We start from the raw sequence: 24,962 nt of genomic DNA on the forward strand, positions 1-24,962 counted from the left end.
AAGACGCTCGCGCGAAGGCCGAAGTGTTTCACTAGGAAAACGGAAGCTACCTGTTTACGTGAATCTGTTGTTTGCAAGATGTCGTGGTATGAATAAAACAAGCTGTGTTGCACACGACTGATGTAGCGGTAGCACGTCACTGCTATTGTCCACCCCGTCCAGGTCTTTGCGACACACGCGATCCCACTACACGACGTAATTGCATTACCGCTACTAGGTGAAATGATAATCCGTTTGTCCGTATCAACTCTTTGCCTTACTACATTAGTTCTCAATCTACGAGACAAAAACGAATAATAAAACTGCTATTACAGCTTATTATTGCTGTGTAGCAGGCAACAGAAAAGTACCGGTGTTAAATGGAAAAAAAATTCTTTCCGAACGAGAAAAATAGTCTACATTTGCACTATTGTGCAGATATTTTCAATTCAGTATGTTTTCATAGGTAAATGATGATAAGAAAGCAAATTAAATGCAGTTACTCTGTAATGGGCAACAGGTACCTGATTATAAGGTACTCAGAAAATATTCCTAAATAATCTGCAAAGAGTTGCCCCTGGAGTTCGAGCTTAACAGTATAGCTAGTGAACCCATCCATACGACGTCACTCTGCTCTAAAGGGTGACCAAAGTAAAAATTACCGTAAAATATTTACGATAACATTGGCGTGCGTTTGACCCTGGTTGGAAATGGCCACCATTGACGTCCATGCCGCACTGTGCTCTGTTTATAAAACTGAGACAGATGTAGCCGCTCTATCTGAGAGATAGCAGCAATAACGTTCTCAGTGTTCTGCTGCAGATCTTCCAGTGTGCGCCGATTATTTAAGTACGTCTGACCCTCAGTATACCCCATTGATATAATCACACGGATAGAATTCAGGCCGGAAGATTCAATACCTCTATTGGTTGTCCTTACAAAAAACCGTCGTACTCTCAGGACAATGTTGTTAAGTTTGAGTCTGCTGTTTCTCTGTCATTCCGAAAATATAAAGTCATTTATCTTCTGTAGATTGATGCACGTATGGACTAAATAGTTTCTGGATCTGGAGACATTCTCCATGAACTGCGCTTCTCGTAACATTCGACAATGAGCTTGACGCGCAGTTTTCTCGAGTGCACCATTTAGAGTTGCATTCAACTGTCGTTTAAACACGTTTTCTCCTCTCACTCACTGAAACGTGATGACACAGCGAACTACTCGGGACAGAGTATGCGGGAGATGTGCATGTGACATATGACAGCAAAGCACTGTTACATCTACATCACGGTTTCCAGCATTTTCTGTGTTGGACAGTTCTATTGTAAAACTTCCTGGCAGATTAAAACTGTGTGCCGGACCGAGACTCGAACTCGGGACCTTTGCCTTTCGCGGGCAAGTGCTCTACCAAGTGCCCGCGAAAGGCAAAGGTCCCGAGTTCGAGTCTCGGTCCGGCACACAGTTTTAATCCGCCAGGAAGTTTCATATCAGCGCACACTCCGCTGCAGAGTGAAAATCTCATTCCAGTTCTATTGTACATTAATTGCGGTGAAATCCTTTTCAGTTTTATAAATATTCTTCGTGCCAGTTTTATTTTGCCAACCCTATCGAAAAAGCGCCTGCCAGATATTCCAGTGGACGATGTATTACAGTGTACTACACTTCCTTTGAAGGAGTGTCCGTTACGACGAAATTTAAAATCAGCACCATTAGATATCGATCTAGGGAACTGTAGCAGAGGAGGCTGGAGTGACCTCTCGGCCCAGATCTAGCCCTGAGGCACAACACAATTCGTTTCCTTATTCCTGAATCTACCTTAAACAACGAAACATTTCGAACATACACAGTTTTTCTTTTATGCACATTGATCTTAGTTTTTACTTTAATGACAGTTGGATTTTACAAGTTTGTTCCACTATTACACATCATAGCACTATTACTATGAAAAAAAGTGTCGTAATTGCGTCTTCAAACAATATGAGAGGATTGAGGATCTAACAATTATGTAGTTAAGTCTCTTTATAATCACAATCATCTCACCCTGATACGTGGTTCTGGAAAGACAAAACCTATTGCTAACGCTGCTACTTAGATCTGAAGATGATCCAGAGTGGTCGAAACATGTAATCTAAGTAAAATGTGTAACCGAGATGGAACAATAAATCAGAATTAAATTGCCCGTATGTGGCACTAACATTTTGTTAAAGGCACTTGGGTGATACCGAGAAACTCACATGTTGCAAATTTAACCGGACCTAGCAACTCGTGCTCGTTGCAGAGCGAGCTAGGGAAAGCTGACAGAACAAGTAATAGGAAACAAACTTATTCCCCTCCAGTAGGCCGCAGCTATAAGGGTATAAATAATCGAGCTTACGAGCTCAAATCATGCAGTCATACCGCCATTTTGTCTGCGTCTTGCACCAGAGTGAATGAGAGGCTTTTGAGTTTCAGAGAAACCACGACCCGCTCATGTGAGGCGCTCTTACCTGTGGCGTTGCTGCCGGAGGACTTGGGAAACTTCACTGATGTTGGGAGCTGGTGTGCGTTTAGCATCCATCCTCTGAAGGACTTGTGCCCTTGGTCTGCAAGTTATCTACGGTCCGCCTGGGGGAGGCGCGCCCTCGCGGCCTGCTAGCCAGCTAGAAGTGATCAGCCATCGTCCCGGTCGATCCCTGGAGATGCGGGTGACCGAGACACTGCTGCTCGGAATCGGATATCTTGGGTCGCCCACTGCAAAGAATCGCCGACTACAAGACTCCTGAGGATTTGGGTGGGCCACGCTTGTTCTTCACCGCCGGCGGCGCGCACGGCGTCCCTACTGGTGAGCTGCTGCTCATCACGGTGTATGGACAACGGACGACACCGGCGGACCGTGGCGTCATCACGTTCCGTGACCGGTGGCGTTTGCAAGGGCACAGCACATCCGTGAGGGCAGCGGGAGTGCTGTAAGACTGCTTCAGCCATCACCTGTCAGTACTACCACTGTTTGACTGTACCTCCTGACGTAAATGTACCCTCTCCCTCACCACTTCTCTCAACGTTGTGAACAGGTCCGGTCGTTACAAAAAAATGTTAAAATGATGAAATGATGAAATGATGAACCGCGCCAGAGGCAATGAATCGAGTTGGGCGAAATGTTGCCGACCAGCTGCCTCTCATTCCACTGCCCAGACAGAAGTGGGGGCCAGCAGACAGAGTCCATTTAACGCGCATACATTACGTACAAAAGACTCGCAGTACATATGGAGAAAATTATAAGCCTCTGTCAGTGACGCCAATCTCTTGTAGAGTTACGGAACAAGTTTGCTTCTCAGGTATCATAACACGACTGTAGATTGAGGAAAACCTCCTCTATAAAAATCAAACTGGATTGCTCAAATAGAGATCTAACGACTCAGTTCAGTCTGTTCACCTCTGAACATCGGAGCGCCAGCTTGATGCCATGTTCCTTGACTTTAGGAACACATTTGATACAGTTCCGCACTGTAGTTTGGTGAATAATGTACGAGGTACCGAGTATCTGACCAGTTTTATGACCGGATTCAGTACTTCCTTCCAGACAGAACTCAGCTCGTTGCTCTGAAGAACCAGTATCGACAGATTTAAAGTAATTTCAGGATTATTCCAAGGAAGTATGCTCACCGAACAAGAAAACAGTCACCCAAGTACACACGTGCAGGTGAATCATTAAGCCTTTACAGATGGCGCAGCGATCGATTCACGTGCTCGACCGCTCGAACATTGCCTTTACGTGAGCGTAAAGCAACGGCGATCAGTGGCGCATTTATGTTCCAAACAGACACTGCACTTACACATGACTAAATGTAAGGAGGTGACAGAAAGGCAGATAGGGAAAATCGTATTTGGCCGTGCCAATGGCCGTAGGGTGTGTCAAGATGTTGGATTTGTTGGTGTTTCCCGGCGCACTGATGAGCGTGTCTATAAGCACTGCTGTAATAGTACACGTGGCCATGAAACGACGTCAGAATTTGGTCGGGAATAGATCCTCATTCAGAGGGACCGGAGGCGCGTTTCACAGATTCTTAATCGAAATCAGTTCCCAACACGAGCAACTGAGACTGTGTTAAACGTAACTTGGATTTTTTTTAGAACTGATTGACATTTTTAGACTGTTTCCATCCTTCTTTATCTTCTGAAAATTATTTAAGAAACTTTGAAGTTCGTACGCGTAAAAATTTAATCCCAACTGTCTTCTGATGTTAGTACAACATTGCTGCAGCTCTTCAATAGTTTTATTGTTAGAAAGAGGGAGAAAAAAGGGGTAAGTGGGGTTAAGTTCTCTGGTCATGCAAAAATGTAGTGCATAAAACGATATGTGAGCCTATGCTCAGTCATGCGCATGGGCATCTTCGCAGAAATTAATGTGCATATCTTATTCGATGAAACTGAGGACCATATCATGCTGCCCGTTGAAAACTTACTATATGCTACTCATTGAGCCACTATGGTCTTTATCAGATAAACAATCAAAGAGTTGTAGTATTAATTCTGAGTTTTTATGAGATAATTGCGAAAGGTGGCAGTAAACTCTCCGACTGCCTCTTCATCTTTTATTAAATGATTTGACTTAAATCGGGCTGTAATCAAGTCCACCTAGAGTAATGCTCGTTATATCATATTTTTCAGATTTTATTAATACTTATGGCAGAGATATTACAACACGGGATTATGGGTCATCCTTGTCTCTTGCACTACTAATGTCTTGATTGTCATATTGTTCATTTTAATTTAGCATTAGATTCTTTGTTGTTGTTGTGGTCTTCAGTCCTGAGACTGGTTTAATGCAGCTCTCCACGCTACTCTATCCTGTGCAAGCTCCTTCATCTCCCAGTACCTACTGCAACCTACATCCTTCTGAATCTGTTTAGTGTATTCATCTCTTGGTCTCCCTCTACGATTTTTACCCTCCACGCTGCCCTCCAATGCTAAATTTGTGATCCCTTGATGCCTCAGGACATGTCCTACCAACCGATCCCTTCTTCTAGTCAAGTTGTGCCACAAACTTCTCTTCTCCCCAATCCTATACAATACCTCCTCATTAGTTACGTGATCTAACCACCTAATCTTCAACATTCTTCTGTAGCACCACATTTCGAAAGCTTCTATTCTCTTCTCGTCCAAACTATTTATTGTCCATGTTTCACTTCCATACATGGCTACACTCCATACAAATACTTTCAGGAACGACTTCCTGACACTTACATCTATACTCGATGTTAACAAATTTCTCTTCTTCAGAAACGCTTTCCTTGCCATTGCCAGTCTACATTTTATATCCTCCCTACTTCGACCATCATCAGTTATTTTGCTCCCCAAATAGCAAAACTCCTTTACTACTTTGTCTCATTTCCTAATCTAATTCCCTCAGCATCACCCGACTTAATTCGACTACATTCCATTAACCTCGTTTTTCTTTTGTTGATGTTCATCTTATACCCTCTTTTCAAGACACTGTCCATTCCGTTCAACAGCTCTTCCAAGTCATTAGCTGTCCCTGACTGAATTACAATGTCGTCGGCGAACCTCAAAGTTTTTATTTCTTCTCCCTTGGTTTTAATACCTACTCCAAATTTTTCTTTTGTTTCCTTTACTGCTTGCTCAATATCAGTGTGCGATTTGCAGGGGGGGATAGGGGGGATTTCCCCTCCTCTGGATCAGACCATCCCTTCCTCTGGTTTTAGTTTATGCATCCCAACCTGGGATGTTTATTTCCCACGCACTGGAGTAAAACTTTACACATAATTTAAATTTGTGGAGCCGAACATTGAAAGTTTATAATACAGTCTTTCTATTAATACTATTAATATGTTTGCTTACTAATTTTGAAAAAGTGTTATGTAGTAGTTGAGCATTTCAAAACATTTAGAACTACATCATCATTATCATGTTGTCATTGTTGATTTCGTCTAAGGTGCGTCATCCGTTTACATGCGAGCTTGCGAGGGAAGTAGTGTGGCAGTCATACCGCAGCAGTCGTACCGCAGAGTTGGGTTAGCTGGGGGCTGAAATTCCCACCCGGGCCCTGACACAGGGTAGTGACCCGGTACCTGTGCGAATATTTACTGGTCGGCCACCTTTTGGCAACGGTATGGCGCAGACTAACGCGTCTGGGACGAAAGCACAAAGTAGCGCGAAGTGAGCAACGTTACTGGTCAGACGGCATCGGACAGTCTGACTACACTAGCCGCGAACTATGTGGGTGGAGCTTAACACAGGCTCCCCAGCATAGCGTACTCCAAATTAATTGTCGCCGTGTGTTCGTTGCCTCGCGTCCGCCAAACACACGGCGATCTTCACACGTTCCCGCTTCAGTAGCTTCATTAGTGAGTTGAGTGCGTCCGGGCCTGTAAGAACTACGGAATTTCAGTATCTCATTCAAACAAAGCAAAATTTCTGATTTCCTTAAGAGAAGTGCATTACCTGATACGTGTACAAACTCTGACAGTCAGGATACTAACAGTGGTGCTAAAAGAGTTAAAATAGACAGTGAATGTAAAGAAGAAAACGGTAATGATGGTGCTGATACAGGGGAAGACACTGAATCTCTGGTGACTGAAAATTGTGACACTTCTCAAGGTAGGAATGGGTGTAACAGCACTCTTGAGATTATAGTAGGAAATTGTGTTGCCTTATTACGTTTTCAAAACTGGCAAAAGACTAAGCCGTGGCTGTCCGTAAATGAAAAAAAAAAACTTAGTAATATGCACAGTGTGTTCACAAGTTCGTGAACTTAAGGTGGGAAGCAGTGAACGTGTGCGTACTGATAGCGCGTTTTTAGCTGGTGTTTCTGCTAATAGTACCAAAAAAGTAAATGATAAAATCGGGGATCATGCAAAGTGCAAATCACACATGAAGTGCGTAAAAATATTGAGTATAAAAAGAAGAAAAGTTTAAAAGTTTAGAAAAATGCGTGAGTGAAAGTGAAAAGTTGTGGGTAAAGCAGCATCAAGAAAAAGTAATCGCAACTGCTTGGTTGTTCAGATCTGCATATGTAATAGCTAAACAGAAATTATCATTATCACAGAAATTTAACTCTTTCAGCACCACTGTTAGTATCCTGACTGTCAGAGTTTGTACACGTATCAGGTAATGCACTTCTCTTAAGGAAATCAGAAATTTTGCTTTGTTTGAATGACATCCTGAAATTCTGTAGTTCTTACAGGCCCGGACGCACTCAACTCAATCATCATCCTGCAGTAATCGAACTAGAAAAGCTTAATGGTTTATGAGTCGATAATATACTTCATTCTGACCATGCATGCCGAAATATCATTTTATTTGTAGGAGAAGAAATGAAAAAGAATCTTGCTCACTTCCTTGCAGAATCGGGTACAAACTTTAGTATCATGATGGACGATAGTACAACGGTTTCCAATACATTTACGTTTGTCCTTTGAGGGAGTTGCTTGCAATTATTTTTTTGACATTGTTGAATTAGAAAGTGGGACAGGAGAATGCATTTTCAGCACACTGTTAGTAGCTCTTGAAAAGTATGGCATTACAAATGACGTTTTAGTACACCTTGTAGGTATCGCAACAGATGGTGCCTCAACAATGCTTGCTGCTTACAAAGGCGTAGCCGCTCTACAGCGTAGTCATTTACATAAGGATTTAACTGTCGTTCATTGTATGAACCACAAAATGGAATTAGCTGTCCACAATGTTATGAATGATGTAGCAGTTGTATACCATATACAGGTTTTTTTAGATTCCTTATATTCTGTGTTTTCTCGTTCGCGTACGTTGTGTTGCTTCCTCATTTAATGCTGTTCGAGCTTTTCTTGAAAGTCACAGTTCTCTTGTCCATCTTTTTGAAAAACTGAGATATGATGGTTCCTGATCAACTCAGGAGCGATCTAAATTTGAAGGTTTACTAAAACATCTCACAAAGTGGTTGCTTGTAATGGAATGAGTTATGCTTTATGAGGCCCTAGAAGTTCTACAAGTATTATCATTCTTTATGCAGAACTGAAATTGTTGTCCTTAAACAAAACAGCAAATTGACATGGCTATAAGAACTCTTGAAACATTGAAAACAAATGACTCGCGACGAATTAGGATTATAGTACAAGAGTTGGAGGAAAAGCGCACATTCAAAGGGGTATTAATTAAAGAACCATCTTGTGATGAATATAACAGATTTCAGACATTTCGGAACAAATTTTTTCAGTCTTTGGTAGACAATATAAAAAACCGCTTTGAGGACCTGGATTTCTTTTCAGGTGTAGCCGTATTAAATTCAGATACATGGCCTTCAGATGCTTCTGAATGTGTGTTTTATGGTGACTTGTCAATTTCTCGCTTGTGTAATAAGGTTGATTTTAAATTACGTGAAAGCATGTGTGCGTCACTAGTTAAAGATTTTCGAATCTATAGAGAAAATCCTGAACACATGCCCAATTCTGTGAAGGGACTTGTGAAAGCAGTCCAAGTTATACCTACATATATGGCTGAATATGAACGCGGATTTAGTGCCATGAATTTAACACTGACTGATCAGAGAAATCACTTACAAAGTCCACCACTTTCAAATCTACCTTTCATTTCAATAAATGGACCTCCACTGCATTGCTTCCTTGCAGAAGAATCTGCAGCAAGGTGGATCAAGTCCTAACACCATAGCGCCCTTGACAGACCAACAGACAAACCCTCAAATCTTCAGGAGAAGTCTCATTCATATCGTCTCTTCAACTAAACACTATAAGTTAAAATGACAATTATACACTGTAGTACTATCTGAACCGGCCACACTTTGATGTAGCTTTGTCATAATACGATGATTTAACAAATTAACTTTCACTTATAATTTCAGAGTGTTAAAATTAAGCACAAAACAAAACAAAAATTTTAATTTTACATTTTATTCATCTCATATTTTAGTATAGTTTGAGTATCGTATATTACATGAATCATTTACAAAGTTGTTAATTAACAGCATATGAATTATTATTAATTTTATAAATAAGGTAAATAAACTCGGCACTGCCCGGATGTCTACGTTACCCTTATGTCCATATCCTTCTTTTCCCACTTCCCATTCCCACCTGCCCTTCTCTCTGTGGATCTGCTTTTCTCCTCTATCACCTCCTAGCCCCTCCGTGACTCACCCCTTCGCTAAGGTCAATTTCTCTCCCCCTCTAAGTCAATCTCCTCCTCCACACTCTTTCTGTCTCTGTGACATCCAACATTTACATATTGAAAGCAGTAATTTGTGTCTACAATTGCCATAAGGACAATTATGAATGTATTTTTTGTAGTTGATGTATTCACTTCCAGTATTCGGAGGACACATTGAGAGGCACCCACATGCCTTGCTCATACTGTGGCAACAAGCAGTCAGGCCTGCAAGATGAGTGGTCTGCCAAGCGAGTGGATTCATTCTCATTTATCGAGTAACATGAACTCTCGTACTCACAATTAAGTTACAAATTATACTCCTGTAAAAATAATACGCAACGGAAACGCACATCTGACTATCAGTAATTTACAGAACTCTGAGTGTTCACTACGCACTGGCAATACCACATTTTCTTTTTTTATTTAACGGCTTTTATCAACACGTGTCCATCGCACTGAATATGAGTGGCGCACACATTATAAATTCTGGATATCATGACAACATACAATTCGAAGGAAAAGGCCACCAATCTTTTTCTTTTCACTATCTTATTTATTCCGATAAATTCTATAACCTAAACACACAAATTCTATAACCTACAACAATAACACACGAGAAATTCCGCCCTGTGGGCATGGCTTTACATTGATGATTCTCTAACTTATGCTCTCGTAATTATTTAACGCTACAGTGCACTTTCTGGATAGGATGGTGGATCTTTTTCTATATCTCACGCTTCGACTCTCACAATCATCATCACGAAACTTTCCTCCAGACCGAGCAGTACAAAAGGAACACGCATAACCCACTACCTCTGAAACTACCTTGCTACTCTCCGATGCAAACCACACATACTTAAATTACATGACATACACCACACTACAACATGAAATACAACACAGGGAATAGTCACAACATTATCACTTTCCGCTTTCCCACTTCAATTAATATTTATCCCAGTTTCACACGACACTGCCCCACTTCGTAATTCTACTTTCCTACTATGAACTCTGGAGATATATGCACGTCTTCCTGTGCAATGCAAGCCAAGTGGCGTAGCTGGATAGACGGCTGACTCACCTTGCTTCTCTGTCAGAGTATTATAGTTTGAATCAAGCGTCACACGGAAACATATCACGCAAAGTAATATTAAGAACATATTCATCACACACACGAGTCCTCAACTGATACCATGGACGAGTACTTCTCTTTATCCTTTGTCTCATACACAGATTGAGATTCACACAGTACTCACCACGTGGAAGTACTCACCTCTAATTTCAAGTCCTGCACACACTATTTCTTAAATATTTCAACTTATAGTACACACGATAGTAATTCAGCTTAACTTAAGCACACGGAAGTATTTCAACTTATTGCTACACGTGGTTTCATTGTGACCGTTGGTCACCTCCGAAGATTACTACAATCCCATTAATATTACCTGCCTGACATTTAATTCTCCCCACAAAAGTTCCTGAAATAGAGAAATTATTATTTCAAACTACTTTTAAATATTCCACATGCATACCATGTCTCCACTCTTTTGTCATTACGGAGCACACCTAAGACAGGTCTTAACAGCACAAGAACCAGCGGCAGAGTGCTGCAACATGGCCATTGTACAGGTTCTCTCGCACCTCTGCCGAAGTGGGGAAGCACCTTGCTACCGTATTGGTCAGCCACATTTCAGGCGCTCAAAGCTCAGGTAAATTTCATCTCTTTGGTCCCACCAAAGGTGGGCAAAGGATCGTCTCAAAGATGATCATCTATTCACATCACTATCTGCGGTTAGCAAACGACCATACATTCATTCATTTCACAGATCTCACCAAACTGGATGTAGGGATTTATTTTATGGGAGTGCACATGTGATCAATTAAATAAATTGTCATTCTTTCCCACACTGGTATCCGGCTTCGCTGTATTAATTGAAATTGAGTTATTATTAGAAAAAATATGTTGTTCTGACAAGAATAACGAAGAATGTTGTACCTATTTTCAATGTCGGGCGGTACTGTACCCTTTCACCACTGCCTACCCATGCAGAAAAAAATGGCACTGTACTATCCTTGCAATGCGAGGGTAGTTCCCAACATTTTTTTAAGAAAACTGTATTAGAATAAACGTAGCAAGTCATCAAGATAACCAGGAGGAGACCTTAGCCCCTGGTGACCTCAAATAGACGACCAAATGCTGTTACTTTACCAAATTATTGACACAGTTGTTGCATTATTGTACTCTCCACAATCCGGAGTAATGTACACATACAAATTTACATCAATCCAAATGACAAATAAAACATTACATCATACAAATAAAAAATAATGGTGAGATAAAAATTTGCTTAGTTACCGGGATCTCCGTTATTTTTAGGAGTAATCCAAACTTCAATAATTCTAAAACAAATAAGAAAAATACTAATTGTAATCATGAAATTTTAAATAGCTCACCGTCCAAATACAGAACAAGTAATCCGACAGTAAATACAAAACAAAATCAACAAAAGAAAAAACTTGCGTACACCATTTCCATGTATAATGTCAGGCTCGATACCATTACTCTAAAATATACATGAAACCTACAGAGAAATTAAACTGAGACAAAAAAAACAATAATATACACCACAAGTTACATACTGGTTACATAATATAGTTCCTCTAAGACATCATGTCATACCTCATTAACTATCATCACTTAAGCAATTGCCACCACTACTTGACAGTGAGTTTAACCTTATCCTTGTCCACCAGTACAAATACCTGCTGCTGAGCTAGTCAGTCCATCAACTTTGATCAATACACACAGTAAATAGTTAGCAATAAGTGCTTGAATCCACCAGTAGCTCTCGTATCTTACTCTACTGCTCATTTCTCTGTTGTTACACATTTAGACGACAAGAACTTTCATTTCGACTAGCCTTCGTTACACTTTAATGTGAAATATCACCACTGTGATAATGCAAATGAGTGGCTTCAGTCAACACACCAACAAGATCATTACTGTCCACGACATTAAAATGCATCAGTTAATTCCGATATTTGTTGTGCAATGCAAACTCTTGTCCCCAGTGACAACTTTACTGATCAATGCAACAAGAGCCGCTATGTTCGTATTACGCCACTGGCTAATAATTGAAGCATCATTGTACCAAATATTCTAATAAACATGCTATGTGAACTTGATAACCCAGAACAAACAAAAAAACACTAACTATTCTAAACACAAATGTTAATGAAATACAATTACACTTGCTGTCCCTTCAGGAATGAAACATATAAAAAAAGAAAACATTTACACAATTACAAATACATTATCCCCTATCTTAGAGTCACACAGAAACATTTCATTCTGTGATTTTCTTGGCGTCAAAAAGTTGCTGATAGTTTTCCTAGAAACACTGACTCGGTGTCAAAGCTCTCCCATGATTACCCAGACGAAAGTCTTTAAGTCACTCAAATCGGCATTTTGAACTCATTAAACACAAATGTCATAGTCACTCTCAGAGTACCATGCACACGAATCTGGTCGTCCAGAAATGGCCCTACAACTACTATTACCCACGGTTCTGTCCTTTCAGTTCATGGTGTAATTAAAAGTCGTAAGTTCCAACAAACAGCACTTATTCCTGCACCAATTAAAGAAATGTCTCCTACTACAAACGCAAATGTCAATGTCCCACTCTAGTTTCTTGCGTTCATACAATAATTAGTCACCAAACGACAACTGTCCTCTTTACGTATACCAAGCGTCCCACATGCAATTCACAAAGCACCTTAACAAGTCAGTGCCAAAAGTTTATGGATCCCACCATTCAGTGGTCAAGACAAAACAAAACAATCGTCCTGTCTGCTAAAGACAAAATCTTTTCCACCACTCACAACGTGGAAACACTAGTCCTTCACTTTCCACCTTGTGGTGACATACGAGCAGCCATCTTGTTTCACGGCTCCACAGTCCAGTACTAGTTAATAGTTGGTGGTAAAAATTGCCCGCCGGGCTCTGCCACGCATCGTTCATTCTGCTGTGGCGCCGCCGCGCGATCCGTTGAGCAAAAGAAACCACCCGCTGTTGTCTCCGTGGGATACTTTCCCCAGTCGTAAGGGTGGCAGAACTTATGAATGGCCAGTGGTATGTGCGTGTCGCCCCAGGCCGTTGACATGCTGTAGCGGGCGCGTGGAGTGTACCCCGACCGGCAGTGGAGTGGGGAGTGCTGCGGCTCTGTCGCCTCTCCCATGGCGACGTCAGCTTGGCCTCCTGCCTTCTTATGCAGGTACGGGCGCGTTCTGCATGAGCACCTCAGCGCTACGGCACCCAATCAGTCAGACCCTTCCGTGCATCTCGCAACATTACAGACAAAAGGATATTCTTAAAGTATTTAAATACTCATTGATTACATGTATGATCTATTAGATACATTGGTAATAAAAGAATCTTTGTTCTAAAAAACATAAAATCATACACCCTAATTTTCTACACCTACAACATCAACATTTATCTCTTTTCTATATGCAGCCCACACTTGTGCTATTGATTGTACCTGTCGTCCCTCATACAAAACAAGAACGTCTCAAAAAAAAAAAAAAAAAAAAAAAGAACAAGGAATAAGAAACAATCTGTACAGCTCATAATTACAATATCAAATAGTAGACTACTCTAACATCCTATCACAGTGAAAATGTTGGAAACTGTTGATTCTAAAACTACAATATACAGTGAACCTTTGTGCTTGTGACAGACTGAAATTAATACCCCTTGAAAGTGTTCTAACAAAAAAATAAGAAATAATGTACACAGCTCACAATTACCTACCACATGTTATTAAATATTAAACTACTTTAACATCCTAACACAATAAACATTTTAGAAACTGATGACTCTAAATCTACAACATACAATGCACCTTTGTGCATGTGACAGACTGAAATTAGTATCTCTTTATATTTTATACCTTTTTATTATATATAACAACATTTCTAGGACATGTATGAACCATCCACATGATGTCAGATCCTGACCTGCCATCGAGGTTCATCCAAATCAAACAATAAAGTACAATAATGTTTTAGTTATGGATCGGTAGAATCCCCTTTACAGGAGTGTGCGCATTGATCACACTACTCTACGACTCTCACTCACCAGACATCACATTTTCCTTCTCATTCAATCCATTAATACACTAACAGAATAGGTCTAGAAGTCAGCTAACCTTAACACCACCACACTCACGACAACATACCATACCTTTAATCCCTTATACTCAACCACACAACACATGAAGCTGTTTCGTAGATAGCATTGCAGTCTCCGAATTCGTCCTTTCACTCTGGCACCTCTCTCCATCGGCTTACCTCCGCATTCACTTTACCGACTATTCATCCTGTTAAATATTACTTTAGAATTGCGACATTTCATCTAAGAACAAAAAATACACAAATTATCCATCCTGCAAAATAACTGTACACATCTTGGTACCGTGTTGAATAGTTATACTGGCACCAGGCTTCAACAACAACAACAAAAATTAGTTTTTTTTCATGTTGCAAATGTTATGGTAAGAATTAGATTTACACTTATATTACATCTTACGTCAGTACTGAAATACGTATGTATTCAGTGTATTCAGTAACAGCGATGGCGAGGCATGACAGAATCTCTGACCAGAGAGTTGTTTATCGTTGCTAGTCTGCGCTTGACCGCGCGAGTGTTCAGGGCAGTTGCGAGAGAGTAGTTGTACGTAGCGAGTCGCGAGTGGGACTCAGTTCCGAGTTGTAGTCGGTCGTTGTCGTATGTGAGGAGTCGGCGGGCGTCGGCATGGGTCTCTGGTCAAGATTCAGGACGAGGTATATTGTTAAATAAGGTAATGAAGACGCATTGCGCACATCAGATAATATAATGTATATTTATTGTAATTAATTTGTTCAAGAAATGCCCCAATAATAATTCTGTTTTCAAACCAAGCATTTTTAACGAAAGAATCATTTTATTGAAAGAAAATGTCCCATGCATTTCCTTAAAGAAAAAATTTACTTAAGTTCAAAGAATATTTGCGATGCATTTCCTCCAAGCTATGGCGAAAATAAGAGCAGATGGAGTTTTACTGAAGTAAGAATTTCAGTTTAATTATTGCACAGGGCCTAAGATCGACATTTCGGTCTATTTGCGTTTTCATTGTCACTGAGATTTCATTATCATTGAATTGTCTTTCATTTTTGTGGGGAGCTTACACTTGGTTCAGATTGCTATTTATCATTTATTGTCATTGTCCATAAATTATTTTATTGCTGGGAGGTTACAGTATTCCACAACGTTCACCACCTGGATCTCATACTCCCTTTATGTCCCTTCACGTTGTGCGGTTGTCCTCATCTCTTCATTCGTATTTCGGCTCTCCGTCCGTCCATTACTCCATCATTTCCTGGTCTTCCTTCGCCATTCGCATCAATCTCGATTGCAGCATACACAGGCCTCTCTGTAACATACATCTGTTTTCAAACCAAGCATTTTTAACGAAAGAATCATTATTAATTCTACTCATCTTTATTTACCACTGTTTCATCACGTCGAATCTCTCTTTATTAATCACACTGCTTCACGTCACTTCTCTCCTTAAATATTACCTTTATCAACTACTGTTTATTACGTCACTTCTCTCTCTATCTACCATCTTTATCCACTCATTAATCATCACGTCGTTTCTGCTTGATCCTTATTCATGTGACAAAAAATACGTACATACACCACTCTGTCGACTCCTGTTCATGACTCATTCGACCAGTCTATTCCGTCATACTTCCTGACATCCCGCCTGAAAATTCTTATGTTCGATTTGACCCTGCACACCGTTACACACCACAAATAAATACACTGACTATCTACCATGAATTGCTTATTTTCGATCTATCCTTAACTTTTCCATAATTTGATGTTAGAAATGTGATGAAGCCCACGAGATTGTTTTCCCTTGGTCATCTCAATCAGTACAGCATTTTCATGGACAATCCGCCTCACTCTGAATGGTCCACTATACACCGTAAAGAATTTGCTAGTTAGGAATCTGTGCTTCTTTGATAATCGATGAGTTTTAATTAGAACCTTGTCTCCTACTGCCAATTCGATCTTACGGATCTTTCCTTTCTGCTTCTCCTGCCTATCCTTAGCTGCTTTGTTAATACGCTCTATCGCAACCTTGAAAATTTCTGTGTGCCTCTGCTTTCCTGATCGCGGAAAATCTACCAGCTCCCTGACTCGATCTGGTGGTAGTTCATTCTTTAGTACCGTCATTGGTGACAAACCAGTTGTTCCATGTGGTAGCTCATTGAGGATGTCCTGAAAATCTTTGAGAAAAATACTCCAACTTCTATGTTGCCTATGGCAATAGATCTTACACAACTTTCCTAGTTCTTTTACCACTCTTTCACTGGGGTTACTTGCAGCATGGTATCGGGATATGAACACCGGTTTTATCCTTCTTCTCTTCAGTGTGGTTAGCCATTGTCTGGATCTATATTGTGGTCCATTGTCAGCTATGAACTGTTCTACAGTTCCTACTTCTCGCAAAAAGTTTTTAACGATAGCTGCTGCTACTGTCCTTCCCGTCGCACGTTTCAATGCGGTAAAAGTCACATACTTTGACACCAATCCCACTGGTACTAAAACATATCTATATCCTTGCACTGACTTAGGTATCGGTCCAAACAAATCTGTTGCTCCGAATTCCCTCAATCTACCTAGCACTATCGGCAAAAGCGGTGCTTTGCATGAGATAGTTACCGATTTTGCCTTCTGGCACAATTTGCAACTACCAAGCACGTTCTTGATCCTCCTCTCCATACTAGTGAAGTAAACTGATTCCCTTAAATTATTACAGTATTTCCTTGCCCCGTAATGCCCGTAACTTAGGTGCGTGTACCAGATCAACTTGTTGACTATTTCATATGGTATACACAACACCCAGTCCTGTGTGTTCGGATTTCTACAGTAGAAAAGGACCCCGTTCTGAATTGTATAAAAGCGCGCTATACTGGCATCTAAGGTCGCCCGGGCGCTAATGACCATAGCAGTTTTGCGCCCTAAAACCAGAACAAAACAAAAAAATCTAAGTTCGCTCTAACTCTGTCCTTCACCATTCTCCATGACGCGTCTTTATCCTGCTCTTTCGCGATATTTGTGAGTACCGCCCCTATGTATTTCTCGAACGGCACGCCCTGCATATACAATATATTATATCTGTTCTCGTTTAACTCCTCATCAAAGCATTGATCATGACCTACTGGGTTGTTTGACAACGCATCTGCCACTATATTCTGTGGCCCAGGAATATACATGACCGAAAACTGAAACTCCTGTAAATAGAGTGCCCACCTAGCGAGTCGTCTATGGTTAAGTTTGGCCGACATCAGAAACTGTAGTGACTTGTGGTCAGTATAGATTTTAGTACGCCTCCCATACAAATAGTATCTAAACTTACTAAAACCCCATACTATTGCCAAAGCTTCAAGCTCAGTTACCGTGTAATTTCTCTCAGCTTTGCTAAGCACTCGGCTCGCAAATGCAATAGGTTGTTGTATTATTTCTCCTCCTTGCTCTTGCTCTTGGAACGATGTTACCCCAAGTCCACTACGGGAACTGTCCGTGGCCATACAAAACTCTTTCCCTAGGTCTGGATGCCCGAGAAGAGGTGCCGATAGCAGTGCCTTCTTTAACGCCACATATTCTTTCTGCGCGACAGGGTCCCAATTCCATACCGTTTTCTTTCCAGTCAGCTGACATAGTCTGGGTGTCGCTGCACCCCCAATGTTAATGAACCTCCTGTAAAAATTGATTAATCCTAAATAACCCTGTAGCTGACGTTTTGTTCTCGGCACCGGAAAATCCCTGATTGCTTCGAGTTTGTCTGGATTTGGTCTTATTCCCTCTGGTGTCACAATGTGACCTAGAAACTCGATTTCTTTTCGTCCAGATTCTGACTTTCCCAAATTCACGGTTACCCCATGTCTCTCCAGTGCACCGAGCAATATGCTTAACGTTCTATTGTGGTCTTCCCAGTTTCTTTCGGCTATCAGGACATCATCCACGTACTGTGTTACCTTATCTTTTATTTCATTAGGAATGACAGTATTTAGCGCTCTGATAAATGCCGCGGATGATACATTTAACCCAAATGGTAGTTTCCGGAATTGATACGATTTCCCGTAGCACAAGAAAACAGTGTATTTTCTTAACCCCTATCTAACTCCACCTGCCAGAAACTCATTCTCAAATCAACTGAGCTAAGAACTCTGGTCCCGTGGAACTTTTGTAGCAATTCGTCAAGTGTCAGCGGCCGATCTGTCTCTGGCTCTATTATCTTATTAATCCTTCTGGCGTCCAAAACTAATCTAATTGACCCATCCTTTTTTTCAACACAAGCTAAAGGGCTGTTGTACGGACTGAATGCTGGTTCGATAATCCCTTGTTGTAGCATGCGTTCGATCTCAGCTTCCACTCTTTCTTTGTACACAACAGGTATCGGGTACACTTGGGCCGTAAACTGTTTATGAGGCTTGACCTTGAATCTATACACAAAATTTCTTATTGTACCCGCAGCATGTTTAAATACCTTTCTATTCTCGTATAAAATTTTCTGCAATTCCCCGTAGACCGTGGTCCCTCGTAAATGCCAGATTTTCTCCCTGATCTCCTCCTCCAAACATTTATGAATTTCCTTCTTCTCTTGTTCGAACCCCGTATTCTGTGCCTGTCTACCGGACTTTACCGCCAGACATAATGCTAAGTGTGCGTTATCTTTAGCATATAAGCAATCGTCGAATCTTAATGTAATTTCCTCCGAATCTCGTTTCAACTCCATCGAACCATTTCTCATGTTAACGACTGCTTTATATTGGCTCAAAAAATTAACGCCTAATATCCCTTCAACAGTTACAGATGACACAATCATGAACACTGTACTAAACCTCTTCGCCTGGCACACAAAGTCTACCTGCGCTTGTAACTTCACCTCAGTTCCCTTTCCTGTAACTGCCCCTCTCACTGTTGTCCTTTGCAATGGCAACGTTGGCCATGGTTTTGTAAAACTACAACACTTAAACACATCTTCCCTCAAACCACTCATTACACTGCCTGTGTCGATGACACAAGGTACGATTATATTATTTATTTCTACGCCAATTATTGGGTTGGCTTCACTCCTCACATCTCCTCTAATAGATTCTACCTTAGTTTTCCGTAACCGATATACCTAATATTTATATCATTAATAGTCCTGGTTTTTACCCGCCTATCATGTAGTCACCTTCTTGTCCCTCCGTCATTGTGACAGTGATTGTCCTGTCGTGAACCCAATGACTGCCTATCCTCTCTTCGCCCATCATTTTCATTTTCCCTTCTTCTTCCATCTCTGTCCCATCTTCTATTTTCCCGGTTTGCCGGTCGATATTCCCATGAATTCTGCCCCGTATTTCCTCGCCATCTTCCATTTCCGTCATTCCTCTGATTCCATGCTCTCCTGTCATTCTGATAGTTTCTGCCGTTCCTATCGTCGACTCTGTCTGACCTATGAGTCGTGTCGCCGTTCGCAATATTGCTCTCATTACCCAGTTCCTGTAACAAGTGCTGAAATGACGCGGAATCGTCTAAGCCTCTGCCTGCTATCGCTATGTCTCTGCGCAATCTCACTGGCAACTTCGTTATACAGATCCTAATGAGCTCCCCAGTTTCGTATGGCACATCCAAATACCTGTTTCGTCTCAGCATTTCCTGATAGTGTTGTGTCTAGGCAAGACAGCCTAGACACAATGAGAGGAAGCCGAAAGAAACGCGCTTAAACTCACGCAGGCTGGCGTGAGGTCTGTAACAGGATACGTAATGAATGCTATAAAGAAAAGTACGTAGCTTCTGGAATACTTAACTTTAATCCACATTTGTAGAACATCGCTCTTGATGATACATTAATAAAATCTCAATATCAATTGAATACGGCGCCTTGCTAGGTCGTAGCAATTGTAGCTGAAGGCTATGCTAACTATCGTCTCGGCAAATGAGAGCGTATTTGTCAGTAATCCATCTCAGGCAAAGTCGGCTGTACAACTGGGGCGAGTGCCAGTACGTCTCTCTAGACCTGCCGTGTGGTGGCGCTCGGTCTGCTATCACTGACATTGGCGACACGCGGGTCCGACGTATACTAATGGACCGCGGCCGATTTAAAGGCTACCACCTAGCAAGTGTGGTGTCTGGCGGTGACACTACAGATAGCATGACACTGGATCTCTTATACCACCTTCGTTACAATTTGGCATCATCAATATGCTTTGCTTAACCTGGTCCTGCTTACTTTTCGACCAGAATTCATTTAAAAACTTGTCACAAAATATCTTGTAGCTACTACAGTCTTTAATAACTTCCTGCATTTTCGCTCTAGCCTCGTCCCTCAAATGGTTACACACAAACTTCATTTTGGGGAGCGGTCCCCACGATGAAGGTAATGAATCTTGAAATTGGGACAGCCACAGGCATGGATCTTGGTAATTACCAGGATCCGGAAAACAAGTGTACGTTTGTACCGACACGAAGTGCCTCCTACATTCTTCTTCCGCATTTATGTTTTCCGACCTTGGGCTATACCCAGTTGGGTTTGCCACCTGTTTTATCCGACACAACCGTTCTTCTAACTCTCTGAGTTCGTCTTCCTCTTTCTGCCTATTTTCGATTTTTGAATTTATCTCACTCTCCCTCTGCAATCTACCTAGTGGTGTTTCACCTTCGCTTCTGCAAGCTAATTGCAACTGTGCTAGTTCTTCCCTATGTTTCCTATTTGTTTCTAATTGTGCCTCTTTAAACTGTAATAGTGATTATATCTCCTCCTGGTCGGCATAAACCTCTCGCTGCTTACTGTCAGAGTCTGTTTCGCCTCTTATGCTGATCTTTTCTACATCTGCGCTAATCGTATTCATTCTGACCACTACCTCCGCAAGTTCATCCCTGTGTTAATTTAGCGCCACTTCCTGCCGGGTGACTTGAGCTTCCATGCTGTCTAATGCCCCTTGATTATCTGCAAGTAAGTCCTCCACTATCTCTTTGATTCCCTCATCTGGCAACACGTCCCTACATTCTGTAATATCGCTCTCTATTGCACTTATTCGTACCTCCAAATTATTGGCTTTTTCTTTCATGGCATCACAAACTTGCTTCAACGCATCCAGATTCTTCTCCCCCTCATCTAACCGATTATTAACTGCGGACAGACGCTCATCGATAACTGTGTGTAGCTTCCTCATTGCCTCTTTATTTCCCTTATCCATTGCCTCCAATCTTTCCTTATTTGCTTCCAATCTTTCCTTAGTCTCCCTATCTCTCTCCTTATTATCTCTATCCATCGCTTCCAATCTTTCCTTATTTGCCTCCAATCTTTCCTTATTATCTCTTGTGGTGTCGCCGCCAGACACCACACTTGCTAGGTGGTAGCTTAAATCGGCCGCGGTCCATTAGTACATGTCGGACCCGCGTGTCGCCACTGTCAGGATCGCAGACCGAGCGTCACCACAAGGCAGGTCTCGAGAGACTGACTAGCACTCGCCCCAGTTGTACGACGACGTTGCTAGCGACTACACTGACGCAGCCTTTCTCTCATTTGCCGAGAGACAGTTAGAATAGCCTTCAGCTAAGTCCATGTCTACGACCTAGCAAGGCGCCATTAGCCTTAGATAGCTTGTATCTAAAGAGTCTCACTTGTATCGCCACAATCTCCAGATGTCTCATCAAGAACGATGTATACAAGGATGGAATAAAAGTTAAGTATTCAAGGAGCTACGTACTTTTCTTTATAGCATTCATTACGAATCCTGTTTCAGACCTCACTCCATCCTTCGTGAGTTAGCGCGTGCATCTTGGCCGCCTCTTTCAATTAGTGTGCGTAGTGTTGGCAAGTCTGCCGACACTACAATTTTGGCGCCAAGAGTAAAAAGGGTCTTGTTCTTTCTAATTGCTTACATTTCCTTGTGTCATGGCTTCTCCAGATGTACTGTCTGAATTTTATCGCTTGCAGAATCAGCAGACGCAGGCGTTATTGGATGCCCTTGGACAGCTCGTCCAGGGTCAACGTGCACTGCAACACGATGCGGCCGCCGCCGCTTCACCGCTACCACAGCCACAACATGCAGTTGCACCCCCGTTTCGTAGCTTTGATGCAGCCTTTGAAACGTGGACGGAGTGGTCACGCCAATTTGGATTTCATCTCGCCGCCTACAGAATTCAAGGTAATGAGCGGCAGCCGTTTTTGCTTTCGTGTGTCTGTGTGTCCACCTACCGTGTGATAGTGAAATTGTTTCCCCGACGCGACGTAGCAACTCTGTCCTATGAAGAAATTTTGTCGGCATTAGACGCCTATTTCAAAGACACAGTTAATGTAGTTGCAAAATGGTATACGTTCTTTCGTACCAAACGTACGGCCGGTCAGACTAATAGGGAGTGAGTTGCAACATTGCAAGGCCTTACTAGGGAGTGTGCTTTTGAGTGTGAATGTGGACTCCCTTATTCAGATACTATGGTACGTGATGCAATAGCACAGAACGTTTCTGATGTTCGTATACGGGAACAGATTTTGAAACTAGTAAATCCCTCCCTTCAACAAGTGATAGACATATTGGATAGGCAAGACACACTTGACTTTGCTCAGGAATCATTTGAAACTTCGCCAGCCGTGTGTCACATTAACCGGCCCGCCGGGCGCGCTGCACGGACCGCTAAACAGCCCTCGCGCACGTCCGCGCAGCTGCGGCCTCGCTCTCACACACGTGTGCCGCGTAGGCAAGCAAATGCAGTGAAATCATGCCCGCGGTGTGCAACTAGACATTCGCGTGACACTTGCCCGTCACGCCAAGCTATTTGCTTTTACTGTCATAAGAAAGGACATGTTCAAAGTGTTTGCCAGAAAAAGCTCAGATCAGACAATCACAACCATTCCAGGCCCCTTGCTTCGCGCCGGAATCGAACCACGGACCATCAGGCTCGTGAACCTTCGCCCATGGACATTCAAGTCGTTCATTCCACCCCGTCCAGTGCCACTATCTCAAACAGTGACTGTGTTCGTCCCACAAGAAGTGTGCGTCGACGTCGCCGGAAATCTCGTAAAGTCGCAAGTGCTTCTGTACCTGTATCAGTTCAAATTGCACGTGAAAGTTGCTCTTGTCGTCAGCAGGACAATAAACTTTTTGTAGACTTGGACTTTGAAGGCAAAGTAATACCATTCCAGCTCGATACCGGAGCTGCAGTTTCATTGATCAATCACGAACGTACAAACAACTGGGCAAACCTCCATTGCGTGCCGCACATGTTTAGCTCACTAGTTATTCAGGACAACAGATCCCTGTGTTAGGACAGTGCACTCTTCTTGCAACGGACAAGGTTCAAACAACACTTGTGTCATTTTACGTTCTTCGTTCTTCTACTGCAGTGAACTTGTTTGGGTTAGATTTATTTCAGTTGTTTAACTTGTCAATCGTAAATCAGGTCCTATCAGTGAACGAGACTGTGCCTTCCGCCAGTGTTTCTCGTCTATGTGAAGAATTTGCAGACATTTTTGCACCGGGCCTTGGTTGCGCTAAGAACTATGAAGCGCATTTGGAACTGAAAGTAAACGCGCAACCGAAATTTTTCAGAGCGCGCAATGTTCCCCACGCCTTGCGTGATGAGGTCGCAAGAACATTACACGATTTGGAATCACAAGGTGTAATTGAACGTGTGCTGGCTTCTCTCTGGGCCTCACCCTTAGTAATTTTGCCTGTTGCTGAGGATAAAGCATTCGATTCATCCGAACTTGCTTCCATGATCATTGATGCGGAAACCGATAACGTGGTCGAATCGTTTCCGATTGATTTTCGTCGTGTAGCTACAGCCACAGCTGCTGACCCTGTCAAAAAATGGCTCTGAGCACTATGGGACTCAACTGCTGAGGTCATTAGTCCCCTAGAACTTAGAACTAGTTAAACCTAACTAACCTAAGGACATCACAGACAACCATGCCCGAGGCAGGATTCGAACCTGCGACCGTAGCGGTCTTGCGGTTCCAGACTGCAGCGCCTTTAACCGCACGGCCACTTTGGCTGGCGCTGACCCTGTCCTTGCTACTGTTTTGCGTTTTGTTGCTACACAATGGCCCTTGTCCAAGTCGCGGATCAAGGATCCGTTGGTTCGCCGATTTTTTGCTCACAAGGAGAGACTTTTTGTACGACGTGGTGTTTTGTTGTTGCGTTCTGATAATGATCAGTCCAGAGTCGTGGTCCCACGTTCGTTACAGTCCTCTGTCTTACGGCTTCTTCACATTGGGGTGTAGTGCGCACGAGACAACTTGCTCGTCAGCACTGTACTTAGTTCGGAATCGATGCTGCGATTACGAATATGTGCTCTTCTTGCATGGCGTGTGCCGAACAACAATCCGCACCGCCGCGGAAATTCTTTGCATGGCCGCAAGCCACTTCCCCTTGGCAACGCTTCCATATCGATTTTGCTGGTCCATTCTGGAATGCTCGATGGTTGGTTGTCGTCGATTCTTTCAGTAATTTTCCTTTTGTTGTCCGGATGTCTTCCACGACGTCCTCTGCCACCATCCAAGCGTTATCTGCTATATTTTGCATTGAAGGTCTTCCGCAGACTCTTGTTTCCGACAATGGCCCACAATTCATGTCCGCAGAATTTCAGTCATTCTGCAAGACCAATGGTATTCAACATCTGACATCCGCGCCGTTTTCGCCTCAGTCAAACAGTGCCGCTGAACGATTGGTCCAGACTTTCAAGTCACAGATGTTGAAGCTGAAAGAGTCGCATACTCGGGAGGACGCGTTGTTGCTCT

This window comes from Schistocerca nitens, chromosome 4 (assembly GCF_023898315.1).
Source record: "Schistocerca nitens isolate TAMUIC-IGC-003100 chromosome 4, iqSchNite1.1, whole genome shotgun sequence".
Lineage (NCBI taxonomy): Eukaryota > Metazoa > Arthropoda > Insecta > Orthoptera > Acrididae > Schistocerca > Schistocerca nitens.